We start from the raw sequence: 15486 nt of genomic DNA on the forward strand, positions 1-15486 counted from the left end.
GGGTTATGTAGACTCCCCAGTAGTCTACTCCATTGTCCTCCAAGATACACTGCACCCTTGGACTGCCCCTTATGGTTCTGTCCTTGTACAATATGTGGACGATCTCCTCATATGTAGTTCTACTCAGGAGGCCTGCCAGGCAGACTGTGTTAGTTTATTACTGTGGTTATGTGAATGTGGTCACAAAGTTTCTAGGAAGAAATTACAATGGTGTATGGAAAGTGTTGAGCATTTGGGCTTTGTTCTCAGTAAAGGTCAGAGGAAAATCAGCCATGCCAGAATTACCACCGTACCTGATCTGCCCTGCCCACAAACCAGGAAGGACATGTTGACCTTTCTTTGCATGATTGGTTACTGCTGCCAATGGATTGCTGATTGTTCCTACCTGGCGCAAGAACATGGAGGCAAATACCGCCCTGTTGCTTTTTCAAAAGTGGTTCCTGTATAGGTTCAGGGCATGCCTGTGTGTCTGAGGAGTTTGGCAGCCTGTGCTATGGTCGCTGAGATGGCCACGCCTATCACCCTAGGTCATTCTACCACTCTGCATACCTCACACAATGTTCAGGCCCTATTGAAGAACATACATACACAAGATATATCACCACAAAGACTGAGTGGATATGAAGTTTTGTTGCTATCTAATCCCCAACTTCATATCAAATACTCAGTACCCACATTCGGTCCAATGGCTATACTGAATGCCCTACTTGGCTACAAGGGAGAGCAGGATGATTTGCCTCCTCCCCATGCATGTACTGAACTTATACATGAACATACCTCACCTAGGCCTGACTTACAGTCCACACCCATTGAAGGAGCACCTGATATTTTTGTGGATGGATCCTGTTCTCGCCCTAATGACAACACTAATCATGCAGGATACACTGTGGTTCAACTCCCTGATGTTATTCTAGAATCGAATCCTATACCTTTCAGTCAGCCCAAGCAGCTGAATTGATTGCCCTCACTAGAGCTTGTTGTATTTTTGAGTGGAGAGATATAAATGTATACACTGATTCCAAATATGCATTTGGGGTTGTACATGATCATGGAGTAATCTGGCAGAGGAGAGGCTTCATAGCTGCAGATGGGAGGCAAATCTCACATTCCACCCTAGTACATGATCTCCTGGCCGCCATCCAATTACCAAGCAAAGTTGCTATTATCCATTGTAAGGCACATAGCTAAAGGGAATGCCCTAGCTGATCAGGCAGCAAAAGAGGCTGCTATTAGAACGGCAGCAACAGTTCAAATGCCCTCCCTAGTTCCGGACATTACTTTTACTGACAATCTATTGCTAAGCCTCCAGGATTTGGCTACCAGTAGTGACAAAATAGAATGGCTGTTGGTAGGTGCAGTACAAGACCCTGATACGGGTCTTATCTGCTAGAGGGGAAACCATGTATTCCAGTTGCAAGCGCCCCAATTTTAATTGCACAATATCATGGTTTTGGCCATTTTAGATCAAATTGAACGAGATGTTGCTCGTGCCTCTCCTTTCTCTCCATAGGAACCTACGCATTCTTTCCAACCAGGAGACGTGGTGATAGTCCAGCGCCTGGCAAAAGGACAAAAACAGACTGAGTTCCCGTTTGGACCACCCACTCGAGTGCTAGCAGTCACCAGAACAGAGATTCTCACAGAAAAGGCTCCAATCTGGATTCACTCTAGCAGAGTGAAAAGGGTCCCTGAGGCTTCTTCTCCGGTAACGGACAAAGACAAAGAGGGTGAAGCAGGTGTGAAATCCCTGAACAAAGAGTGCCTTGCCACAGGCTGAAGATGATGACCCCACAATATTCTGGGAGATTTGTTTGTCTGCTGATAATCATTAATCTTTGTGTTTTCTTGCCAGTCTGGCTTATTACTACATGTATTTATCACCCACATGAGAGGAGTTTCTTCTGCGGCCCACCAAATAATCAGTCAGTATATAAAAGAGCTCAGGAGCAATATCCCTTTGCTCCCATCCCTTTTATTCTGAACAGAATAGTATAGTCAGGATGACAAATGCCCTAAATGTTAGTTAATTGTGCCTTAAAGACTTACAGAGCCCATTGGATCTTATACAAACATGTGTTATTGCTGTGCCTACACCCGATGAATCCCTCCTTGAAGTCTGGTCGAAGGCTAACAATACACAATCTTTTATTCCCTTTTATGACTTCTGTGGGGTGTGTCGGAAATTAGGAAATAGCAGGGATAATATTAGAATAATTGCTATTAATGTGACTGCAGCAGAGACTTGTTTTACCTTTTCCCAGGATATGACTTTAAATTGTGACAGTAGAGACATAAAAAGTGGATTACCTAAGAATAGTGTATATGATTATATTGGCGACACCTGTAAAAAGAATAGTAGGCTTGCTAGCTCCCTGAATAATTCCATGAGTTGTAATAAGACTATTGTGACTCCCAGTTTATCTATAATATAATGCTCCCTAAGGGATGTTTTTTGTCTTGTGGTAACAGCACTTACAATTACATTCCTGTTAATGTTATTAGAGGTCCATGTGCGTTATCTAGGCTGACTTTGGGCCTTCCCAGTCAACCCCCTATCAGGAGAGCTTACAGATCGGTTACCAAGACTTTATCAGAAAACTGTGACTCTACTTTACCCCTTCACAGCTGTGCAGAATATACAAGTTTGGGCACCTCTATATTAGGAGTGCCTGGACTGGCTATATATAATACTCGTACTATAAATTCTATTGCATGTGACCTGGCTAAATCTCTGAATCATACCTCTATCGCCTTATCAGACATGCTTTTAGATCTACAAGGCGTTAGAGGAGCAGTGCTAGAAACTAGATTTGCTGTGGATTATCTGTTACTTAAACATAATATAGGATGTTAAGATTTTAAAGGAATGTGTTGCTTTAATTTATCTGACCATTCCAGATCAATCCAGTCCCCATATTCAAGCGTTACATGAAATGGCCAATAATATCAAGAAAGATGTGGATTCATCCTCTTGGTGGGACTGGTTATTGAGCTGGCTGCCGGATTTGAGTTGGTTAAGAACATTATTTATCAGTATTATAATTATAATTGCTTCCTTGATTGTCATATGTTGTTGTATCCGATGTATCCCTTCCCTCATACAGATTTTTTGTGTAATGTGTCCAAAACCCACAGATCTTGGACAACCATGTGCTATTTACCTCTCTATGAGAGAAAAAGGATAAGTCATATTCATGACTTAAGAGGGAATTGAAGGGTTAAATAGAATAAGCTATATGATCTGTTTGAATGACAGGATGTTGGGTGACATCATACTAGAGGGTGAATATATTTACATTAGCCTTATTTGCATATAAGGAATTGATTCTACTCAGCACTATTGTAATGTGAACCTTATCTGTTTCCTGTATGTATGGATGGATGTAAGAAGCCTGGATTCTCAGAATAAACTCAGAGCTGTTTCAGAGAACATACTGTGTGTGTCATTGAGATAACTCTCCAGGCATCTGTCCTTGGGAATGAAGTAGTAATCAGGGTGCATACAGAAGCATGTGTCTTTCATGGCTCACTCCAGATACATTTGCAGTCTGCTTTTTGCCTCCTATGCAGTACTAGCTCTGCCTGCTTCTCCTCCCTCTCTGCTGCTCCGTCTCTCCCTCTGAACTCCCAGCCTCTTCCTCTCTTGTGGGCACCCACGTGATGTCCATCGGAAGCAGGTATATTGCAGGCCTCAATCAATATTTTGTGGAATCAGGTATATCAAACCCCTTAATCAGTATTTTGTGGAAGCAGTCATATCGCAGGTCTCAATCAATATTTTTTGGAAGCAGGGATATCAAACCCCTTAATCAGTATTTTGTGGAAGCAGGTTCTCGCAGGCCTCAATCAATATTAGGTGGAAGCAGGTTTATCAATCCCCTTAATCAATATTTTGTGGAAGCAGGTATATCGTAAGCCTCAATCAATATTTGGTAGAAACAAGTATATCAAACCCCTTAATCAGTATTTTGTGAAAAGCAGTTATATCGCAGCCCTCAATCAGTATTTTGTGGAAGCAGGTATATCAAACCCCTTAATCAGTATTTTGTGGAAACAGGTATATTGCAGGCCTCAATCAATATTTGGTGGAAACAGGTATATCGAACCCCTTAATCAGTATTTTGTGGAAGCAGGAATATCGCAGTACTCAATCAGTATTTTTTGGAAGCAGGTATATCAAACCCGTTAATCGGTATTTTGTGGAAGCAGGTATCTTGCAGGCTTCAATTAATATTTGGTAGAAGCAGGTATATCAAACCCCTTAATCAGTATTTTGTGGAAGCAGGTATATCGCAGGCCTCAATAAATATTTGTGTGGAAGCAAGTATATCAAAACCCCTTAATCAGTATTTTGTGAGAGCAGGTATATCACACCCCTCAATAATTTTTTGCCACAACAGTTATATCACACCACCCTGTTTATTTGGGGGCAACAGGTATATCGCAGCCCTCAATCAGTATTCTGTGGAAGAATGTATATCACACCCCTCAATCTTTTTTTTTTGGGGGGGGGGGAACAGGTATATCACACCCATTGCAATTAGTTGTTCCAATAGCGTTTGTCCCTCTATATAGCGGCGGTATTGCAGCAGAACTGCACACAACTGCTGCAGAATACAAATGCACTATAATATATTTTCTATGTTAGAAAGTATATTATAAGAATATCACACCCCTCAGTGTATCACACCTATCAATAGCACACCTATACCAGTCCATAAAAGGACTTTTGTGGCCCTATTAGCAAGCGTTTGGTGTACCTAACAGCCGTTCCCTGCTCCACAAAGCAACTTCTCCCTACAGTGGCAAAACACAGAATATAAAATGGCTGCCAGATCAGGTTCTGTGATAGGGTGGGGGTGTGTCCATGTTCTGAAATGATTCAATTGGCTGTCCTGTCTCACTTGATCGATGTGTCATGGGTCAAAGTTTGGCACAATGCAAAAGAATATGGCGCTGGTGGACATCGCCATATGTTCGCATGTTCGGTGAATTGCGAAAGAGCAAAGTTTGCTGCAAAACGACCGCCAGGCGAACCGCAAGGCCATCTCTAGTTGTGGACCAGATCCAGAAAGTTCCTGTATTGAGGAGCATTGTAGCCATACTGCCCCAACCTGGACCAATGATAGACTGCCATTGTCTGGAAAGAATTTAGCCATATTTTTATAATTTTCATGCAATACTTGCTAGTTTACAAACAGAATGTTACCAGGAAGATCATTTGCTCAGTTTCATTGTAAATGCATGGCCAGTCTGAACAACTGTAATGGGCAATACAAACTAAAATATATCTATGACTTTGTTGGTTTAACAATCATTCACTATAAGGGTATGGCCACATGATCAGGTTTCTGCATGCAGTTTTTTTAAGCTAAAACCAAGAGAGAATAAAAAAAAGAAGAGAAGTTGTTTCTATTCTATCAATTATACTTTTTCTCTTTTTATGATCCACTCCTTATTTTGGCTTTGAAAACTGCATGCAGAAACCTGCCCACGTGGCCATCCCCTAAGTTTGGTCAATCCATGCTTTGGTTATTTTATTTGAAGGGAGCCTGCATGCTCCTGCACTAACTGCCTGCACTAACTGTTCTGTTTATTTGTTAGTTACTGATCCTAGTGTTTACAAGGCCACCCTTGTTTTTTCCTCCATTTTTATGTGAGACTTAAGTCCAGGGCCCATTTTGTTTAGCATTTTTTCCTCCCCACATTCCAATAGCCATAACTATTTTAATTTTCCGTTCATATAGCTATATGAGAGCTTTTTTTTGCAGGATAAGTTTTTTTTTTAAGGGCACCATTTAATTTACCATTGTTTATGGGTTAAATTGAAAAAAAAAAACCACACAATTCCGCCAAGGTTTTTGGTGATGATAACAGTTGGGTGGGAGAACGTGTTGCGAGCAGTCAGGGATGTGTCCATGAGACTGGTGAGGCTGACATGAGTGACGAACAGACAGTAGTGGATGATGATGTAGCTGATTGCACATAGGAGCCGGGTGAAGAGGGAGCATCTTCATCATCATCAATGGGTGAGGGTGACATCAGGCCTGTGAGACAGCAGCAGAGTGGCAGTGTGCCAATGAGCCAGCAAGGTGAAAGCAGCAAGGAATCTTGAGCTAAACGTGCCTGGGGTAAACTGTCTTCTACTCAAGAGCCTACCTGTCAGGAAACAACTAGCTATGCATGGGTACATAAAGACAGTGGCAGGTAGTAAGCACGCAGTGGTGGGGCAAAATGCCATACAGTGTGGAATTTTTTATCAAGTCGCTAGAGGATTTTAGCGTGGTGGTAATCAGGATATGTGGGCAGAAGGTAAAGCCTGGTCAGGGTGCTAATGTTGGCACCACAGCCCTGCGTCAACACATGGAGCTTCACCATAAAGTGGCCTGGGAAAACCGTGGCACCAATGTAGTGGTACAGCCTTACAAAGCAAATGCTGCATCTCCCAGCGGCCTGCACACCTTATCCAGTAGTCAGGGCTTCTCAACTTCTGCAGAAGAAGGCTGTTGTTCCTTCCCTTCGTCTATTGTTCCTAATGCTACTCCTACTCCTCTTCACGTGTTTTGCCAGCAATCGATCACCATGGCAAAGAGACAACAGTATGCATGGACGTGGGTGGGGAGCAGGAGCAATACCAGCTCCATCAGCAGCAACTTAAAGGGGTTTTGCACTTTGTTTAAACTGATGATCTATCCTCTGGATAGATCATCAGCATCTGATCGGCGTGTGTCCAGCACCCGGAACCCCCACCAATCATCTGTTTGAGAAGGCAGCAGAGCTCCAGCAGCGCAGCAGCGTTCTCACTGTTTACCGCTGGCTGAGTGACGTCACGACTTGTATCAACTGGCCTGGGTGGGGCTTAGCTCCATTCAAGGGCCAGTGATACTAGTCCTGACATCACTGGGCCTGTGATAAACAGTGAGAAGGCCGCAACGCTGCTGGAGCGCCGCTGCCTTCTCAAACAGCTGATCGGCAGAGGTCCCGGGTGTCGGACCCCCGCCGATCAGATGCTGATGATCTATCCAGAGGATAGATCATCAGTTTAAACAAAGTGCAGAACCCCTTTAAGTCTTGAGTCTCTAATGAGCACTTTTCTTCGCCTGCCTACTGAAGAAACCACCCAGCAGCAGCAGGACATGGAGCAGAACCTGAACCAGCAGGTGGTGGCATACTTAGACTGTACCCTATCACCCCAAATCCAATATTCCCTGGACTACTGGGCAACCAAACTTGAATTGTGGCCCCAACTGGCCGAGTTTGCCCTGGACAAGCTTTCCTGCCAAGCCAGTAGTGTGGCTTCAGAGTGAGTGTTTAGTGTGGCAGGTGGCATAGTTACCCAATGAGAACTTGCCTTTAAACACAAAATGTTGAGAGACTAACCTTTATAAAGATGTATCAGGCCTTGATCAATCAGGATTTCCAGACACCGGTGCCTGATACAACAGACTAGATCATTCTGGCAGTAATAATCTGACTGTAGTGTGCTGCCACACGGAACATTGTAACAAATGTTCGGTTACTTACTCACATGCTGCTGACAATATTCTGGTGCTGTCACCTGCATGATGCCACATGCCTGCTGCCTCTACTGCCATCTGCTCCTACTGCGATCTGCCATCATCTTGTGCTGTTACTGCCACTGCTCTTGCCCCTACTCTGTTCCGGGGCCATTATTGTGACTCTTCATGCTGTTGTCACCCTCACCACTCTATTACAGGGACACTATTGTGACTCTTCATGTTGTTTCCATCCTCACCACTCTGTTCCAGGGCCACTATTGTGACTTTTCATGTTGTCGCCACCCTCACCAGTCTGCAACAGGGCCACAAGTGTCCCTGTTTGGCCGTGTTGACATCACCATTATTTTTTTCTTTCTTTTGATTCATCAGAAGTACCAAAAAATAACAAAAAATTGTCCTGTTGTTTAAGCGTCCATAAGGCCTCTATCACATGGTCAGTATTTTGCATCAGGATTAGAACATGATTTGGAAGCCAAAAGGAGGAGTGGGTCCGTAAAGTACTGCATGCCAGACTTCTTTTCCATCTGAATAAAACCGATTTCAGACACAAAAGGCTAAAACTCATGCAAAATGATCATGAGACCTCTATCACACAGTCAGTATTTTGCATCGAGATTTGATCTTGATTTGGAAGCCAAAAGCAGGAGCGGGTCCAAAACACAGAAGACATGCAAATTTTTCCATCACATGCTATCTCTGTTTTGGGCCCACTCCTGTTTTTGCCTTACCAATATTGATCAAATGCTGACCAAATACTGACAAGACAGTTTGAAGGTGGATGTTCAAACTACAGGATCCTCTTTTTTGGCCTGTTCTTCTGAAGGATAAGAGGAAGGGAAAAATAAATAGTGATATCAACACAGCCTTACTGCTGATACCTTCCCCATTGTCATGGGGCCACTACTGGAATCTTGGGCCACTGCACAGTTGAATCCACACAGATAAATTAGAGCTGACACTAAACTGACCTGTAAGACTGGGGTCAAACTTCTGTTATTTGGTCAGTTATTTCCATTACTTATTGTGAGGCAAATTCAGGAGCCAAGCCTACTCTCGGATAAGGTATCATAAATTGATCTGCACCTGGGCCCCTGATGTTTTGTCCTGCCTGCCTGCTAGATACAACTGTATTGCAGTCCTCAGGATGGCAATACAATTAAATCTAGTGCACTGGAAGAGCTGAAGGACCTGTGATGTCATTTGACCAAGTAATAAAGGCAGTGGTTGAGAAGGACCTGCGATGATGTCATAGTTATGTGACCAGTGCAGGAGAGGACAGCAGTGAAAAGGAGAAGAAGCTGTTACATGAGGAGAGGTAAGTGAAGGCAGAGGCATGCTGGGAGTTGTTGTTATTTAACTGGGACTGTATTTTAGGGCTGAAGGGAGGGATGTTATTTACATGGAGCTGTGTGTTGGAGGTGGATGGGAAGGGGGTCATGATATTTGCATGGGACTGTATGTTGGAGGAGGCTGGGGGAGGGAGTGATGTTATTTAAATGGGACCGTATGTTGAAGGCGGCTGTGGGAGGGGAAGATGTTATTTACATGAGGCTGTATGTTGGAGGGGGCTGGGTGATCTTATTAACATGGGACTGTATCTTGAAGGCGGCTATGGGAGGGGATAATGTTATTTACAAGGGACCGTAAGTTGGAGGCAGCTGTGGGAGGGAGTGATGTTATGTACAGATGTAGTAGAGTTAGCATACATGTTTTATGAAACGTGTTATCTAAACTAATTGTCTTTAGCAAACATCTTCAATTGCTTTTCAATGTCTTTTGTTTCAAGATAACACCATGAGTTACAAAATTTGAGTTAAGAGTTTGAGTGTTAACACTGCTACATCTGTACATGAGACTGTATGTCGAAAGGGGCTGGGGGAGGCAGTGGTGTTATTTACATGGGACTGTATGTTGATGGTGGCTGTGGGAGGGAGTGATGTTATTTTTATGGGACTGTATGTTGAAGGCGGCTAGGGGAGGGAGTGATGTTATTTACATGGGACTGAATGTTGAGGGGGCTGTGTTTACATAGGATTGCATGTTGGAGGCGTCTGTGGAAGGGGTGATATTATTTACATGAGACTGTATTTTGGAGGGGACTGTAGATACAGAGGGATGTTATTTACATTGGACTGTATATTGGAGGGGGCTAGAGAGATGGTGTGATGTTTACATGGGACTGTATGGTAGAGGTAGAACTGCAGGGGGCATTATAAACACTGGTAAGCATTATAACAGTAGAGGGCAGTATTAATACTGGGGGCATTGTAGGGGTATTATAAATATAGGGGACATTACAGGCATTCTTATTACTACTGGGGGCTCTATAGGGGGACTTATAGATTTGCCTTATTTCTACTAAGAGCACTTTGGGGGTCTTATTACTACTGAGGAGTCTGCAGAGAGCTTTATTACCACTGGAGGAACAATATGGCGCCCTATTTCTACTGGGGGCTCTGTGAGGGAATTATTAATACTGGAGGGCTCGTCTACTAATGAAAGCACTATTGGGGAGCAGTATTATGGTTGGAGGCACTGTAGGGGGCAGTATTACAAATAGGGGTAGTCTAGAAGGGAATTACTATTGATGGGACTATGAGGAGCACTATTACTATGGGGAGCACTCCTTTTTCTACAGGATAGTATTTGGATTTTTGGGGAGCACAGCGAGCAGCAGGATAACACTGTGGGGACTCGAGGTTGGGGGATGATTATATAAATGTGTGGAAGCTATGATGTCTGTGTGTCACACTCTGCAGAGACAAGGCGCAGGTAAAAGAAGTTGTCCGGACCAAATGGAGAAGATGTTGACAGAGAAGATCTACATCAGAGGAGACATCACCTGGGAGGCACTGGATGTGACAGGTATGTGCTGCTGCATAGCAAGTACACCAAAATGTGGTGTGTAGGGGAGATATGCGAATTAGAGAACTGGGCCATATTCATTGAGGCTTGGGCCCATATCTTTTGAGATCCTAGAAACACCCTTGCCCGCACCTGCTTTGGGCTGACAATAACTGATGAGAATAACTGACCAAATAATTGAAGTGTGAACTAAGCCTAATGGTGACACACAGTCATTCTACAGCTAACTGAAGAGATTCAAACGCATGTGTTTGAACTGCCGCAACATAGGTACATAGTTACATAGTTGATATGGTTGAAAAAAGACATAAGTCCATCAAGTTCAACCAAGGGATAAGCGGGGACGCGAATTCCAGAAGGAAGTGAGACTCAGATTTCTACACGTTTTCATAAGCATTAATGTTTACTTTTAAGAATTCATCGAAACCCTTTTTAAAACTATCCACTGTTCCTGCTGTGACCACGTCCTGAGGAAGTCTTTTCCACAGATTAATAGTTCTTACAGTAAAGAAGCTTTGACGCTTCTGGAGACTGAACTTTTTCTTCTCCAGTCAGAGGCAGTGCCCCCTTGTCTTTTAAGCGCATTTTACATGGAACAGTTTTTCACTGTATTTTTTGTATGGCCCATTTATATATTTGTATAGGCTAATCATGTCCCCCCTTTAGATGTCTCTTCTCAGGACTAAATAAATTCAATTCTTTTAATCAGTTTAGTCGCTCTCCTCTGTAATTTTTTCAGCTGCAGTGCATCCTTTCTATGGACTGGTGCCCAGAACTGAACTGCACATTCCAGATGAGGCTGCACCAACGCTTTGTAAAGTAGTAATATTACATCCCTGCCCAGTGAGTCCATGCCTCTTTTAATGTATGATAATTTCCTGGTGGCCTTAGAAGCAGCTGATTGACATTGTATGCTGTTGTTTAATCTACCATCTACAAGGACCCAAATCCTTCTCTATAAGTGACTCTCCCAGTGTCACATCACCTAGGACATATGAAGCACAGAGATTATTACTACCAAAATGCATAACTTTACATTTATTCGCATTGAACCTCATTTGCAAAGTTGATGCTCAATCACTCAGAGTGTTCAAGTCAGGTTGTTGTTTATGGACATCTTCCATAGACTGTACAGTACTACATAGCTTGGTGTCATCTGCAAAAAATAGAAATGGTGCTATTAATCCCATCCTTGATATCATTAATAAATTAAATAATAGAGGGCCCAGCACTGAACCTTGGGGTGCACTACTTATAACCCGGGACCATTCTGAATAGGAATTATTTACCACAACTCTCTGGACACGGTCCTTCAGCCAGTTTTCAATCCAATTACAGACTATACTTTCCAAGCCTATAGACCTTACTTTACCTATTAAACGTCTATGAGGGACACTATCAAAAGCCTTTGCAAAATCCAGAAACACTACATACACAGCCGCCCTTTTGTCTAGGCTACAAGTCACTTCCTAATAAAAACAAATCAGGTTAATCTGACAACCTCTGTCCTTGGTAAACCCATGTTGGCTATCACTTATAATATTATTTACAGTCACATACTCCTGTATATAAGTAATGAAGTATTGAGGCACTCAGGTTAAGGTTTTGCAATTTAAGGGTAGCTTTATTTTACATAATCTGCATCATCCATTTGCCCAGTGGTACATATCAATAACAGAATATTTCTGACCGGAGGTTTCGGTCACGGTGGACCTTCATCAGCGGTCACATTACATGTGAAGCCGGTAAAGGCATTCCTAGGGCGCCCTAGGAATGCCTTTACCCCCTTCACCATTATTTAGGGGGCCTACCTGCTTGGACCTTAGTTATTAGCATTTATATATTTAAATAATTTTTGGGGGATTTGTTTTGCTCTCTTTTGCCACCTGCTGTTGGTTTTGTATTTTTGTTAATTTTATCTCCTTTTTACAGATTTTATTAAAGGGGTTGTCCGAGTTATGAAAAAAATATATGTAGCACTGAAAATCTGATGGGCAGCAATATATAACTAAGCTGAGCAAGTTTTATGCAAAAATATATATTTCTTCATTTCCCTGGTTCTCTTCTGGCCCTTTGTTTACATGCAATAAAACAATCTCTGCCCCTCCCCCTGCTCTGCTAAGGGAGTGAATACAAGTGCTGCCCTGAGTGACATGTCTGCCTGCTAGGAGAATCAGCAGCATGTTGCATGTGTAGGACTACAAGTCCCAGCTGTATAATGACACTGCTAAGGGAGTGGATACAAGAGCTGCCCTGAGTGCTGGGAGAATCAACAGCAACTTTTAAGTCTATAACTACAAGTGCCACCTGTATAATGACACTGCTAATACACACAGGATCTTCCCCCTACCTTCTTGTGCAATGCTCTCTCTAGTCTGTCAGCTCCTGTGCCCAGAATTGTCACTGTTGCAGCTACCCAATCTGTGCAGATGATGGGGTTAAGAATCCTAGGAGAGAATAGAAGGCAGTGAAGGGGCGTGGCCAGCACAGTGACGTTTTCTACAGGCTTGAAAACTAACTTTATAAGAGCAGGGAGAGAAGCTGACATCACAGGTCATGTGACCCTCAGTCAAATCTGATAAACCAGGCACTGGAGATAAAGTGAGTTAATTGGAAAGTTGTTATATTTGCCTAGTTAGGAACATAGAAAGAACAAAAAAATAACTCGGACAACCCCTTTAAAGCTACACCTGACCCCTCAGATTTGTATTTTTTAATTGCCCGTTTTACAGTAGCTGTAAGCCAGGGGCTTTAATTGTAGCCGTTTATACTTGTTACCTAAAGGAATAAAAAAATGTGTGCAATTACTTACTGTGGATTTAAAGCTCTCCCATTTATCCTCAGTATTATTATTTGACTGTAGCTGCTCACAGTCTATGCCCTAAAATGCTGCCCTCAACCCAGGGAAATTAGCCTTTTTAAAATTCAGTCTCTTTGCTTTGCCTGACAGAGTTTGCTTCTTATAGTGTAGGGGGAATATAATTATATTGTGGTCACTATTACCTAGTGTTTCTCGAACAGTAACATTTCCAACAAGCTCTGCATCATTACAAATTACCAGATCCAACAGAGCATCGCCCCTAGTGGGAGCTTCTACAAACTGGCCCATAAAGTGGTCCTGCAGCAAGTTGTGCAGCCCTGTGTAGCAGGATTCGAAGAACCCTTTTTATTCTCCACTACTTTATTGGGGCTGCCTCCATGTCCTTATTTTGTTCCATTAAAGAGTCATTGGTACACCTGTGGGATCTTTACTGAAGGATGCTGTATGCTTTTTTTTTTTGTTTAACTAGAGGTTATCTAGGAATGTTAGTGGCCTGCATGATGATGCAAACATCCATATATGTGACCTGCCTATCATTCTGATGCCTAGTAACTGTTTTGCTACCAGAAAGGACTAGCTATGCATGTTGCTGCACTGCACAGTGATGAACACCGGGACAAAATCTCCCTAAAGTTTTACTGCAGGCCAGGTGTCACAACCAGACATCTGAGAAGCTCTGACAGATGCCTTTCAGAACCTCCTCCTTGAGCTTTCTTTGTTTTGGTTTTCAGTTCCTCATCTCGTTAGCCTCTCTCAGCTGTCTTGTAGTTGGACTGATTGCATCCCTTTAAATTCCTCCCCATAATGCATTAGTGTGCGGTTTATACAACTTCCTGGAGTGTGTGTGCATGCTGATCCTATTTCCCAGTCTTCTACAAGATAAGTGTTGTACATTAATTTGTGATTTTATGTTTGCTGGATCCCAGGTGACCCTGACTCCCTCCGTGTCTAGTGTAGGGAGCCGGTGGTCGTGTCCCCTCACTATTGTAGGGTGTTCAGGTGTTATATAGTCGAGGTACGAGGCTATGCGATCATCCACCATTGGGGTGTTCGCATAGGCTGAGCAGAGTCAGGGAGAGTGCCAGGTCTTATGCAGGGGTCTCCCTTTTGTTCCTTAGTTTTGGATCCAGTGAGTCATATATTCATTTTGCACTGTCTTGTTGTTTCCTGTACACCTTACGTGACACCAGGATAGACCTGATTTAACTTGCTTCATGACAAATTAATTTGTAACAAAGCCAATTTTTGGTAAAAATTTGGCAAAGCGAGCAAATGGAATTTCTGAAAACTTCGCTCATCTCTACCTGATCTGTTTATTCATTTTATTGTTCATATATTTTTATATGTAAGATTGGGAAAGGGGGATAATTTAAACTTTTATTATTTTAATGTTTTTTTTATTTGTTTTAACTTTTTTTTAACTTTTATAATAAAGTTAGAACCTGGGATCTTTTGATCCCTTGTCCTATTCATCCAATTCACGCCATTCCCATTCACACATAGCTTACCAGGGACCTTATTATGGCCGGCCTGGGAAGCATTTAGGCTGCCATGGTAACTGATCAGAACCCCAAAATTTCACTGCAGGGGCTCTGAATGGAAGCCAGAGGGAGCTGCATCCTTCTGCCTTACCTCACAGATGCCGCAATCTGTGCTGATCACAGCATCTGAGGGGTTAAATGACAGGGTTTGGCGTGATCGCCTTTCCCTGTCATCGTGGCAGGGTGCCTGCTGTATTATACAACTGGGACCCGTATGGAATGGGCTCACTGCAGCAGCTTCAAAAGACTAGACTTTCCCTTTTAGTGCAAGGATGCAGTGTTTTATACAATAAATCATAATTCCTAGTGTCCCTGGGACTGCGTTACACCTATTAATCCTGCACCTACCTATATCCCTAAGACAACTTTTATTGGTATGCTCCTAATAATACTTATATTAACTAACTAAATATTTAACATTTCCAGTACATCGTAGCCATTCACATCTATTTGATTTTCCTATTAGGAGTCACCTAACTAGATTTGCTAATCCAGGGTAAGAAACACTAGTGCCTTTCTGGCTGTGTGCTGCCAGTATCGTGTGAGCACTGTGTTTCAATTGTCCCTGTACTACTTGGCTGCAACAATGTACTGTATTAAAACTAGAGCTTCACGCTGCCCCCTGACATGCTTCGCTGTGTACCGGCATCTTCAGGGGTTAGGGCAGAGTGTGAGCGTGTCTCCTCCCAGCTCAAACCTTCATTTGTGATGTCATCACTATGAGATTCACCTGTGGGCG

This window comes from Bufo gargarizans, chromosome 5 (assembly GCF_014858855.1).
Source record: "Bufo gargarizans isolate SCDJY-AF-19 chromosome 5, ASM1485885v1, whole genome shotgun sequence".
NCBI lineage: Eukaryota > Metazoa > Chordata > Amphibia > Anura > Bufonidae > Bufo > Bufo gargarizans.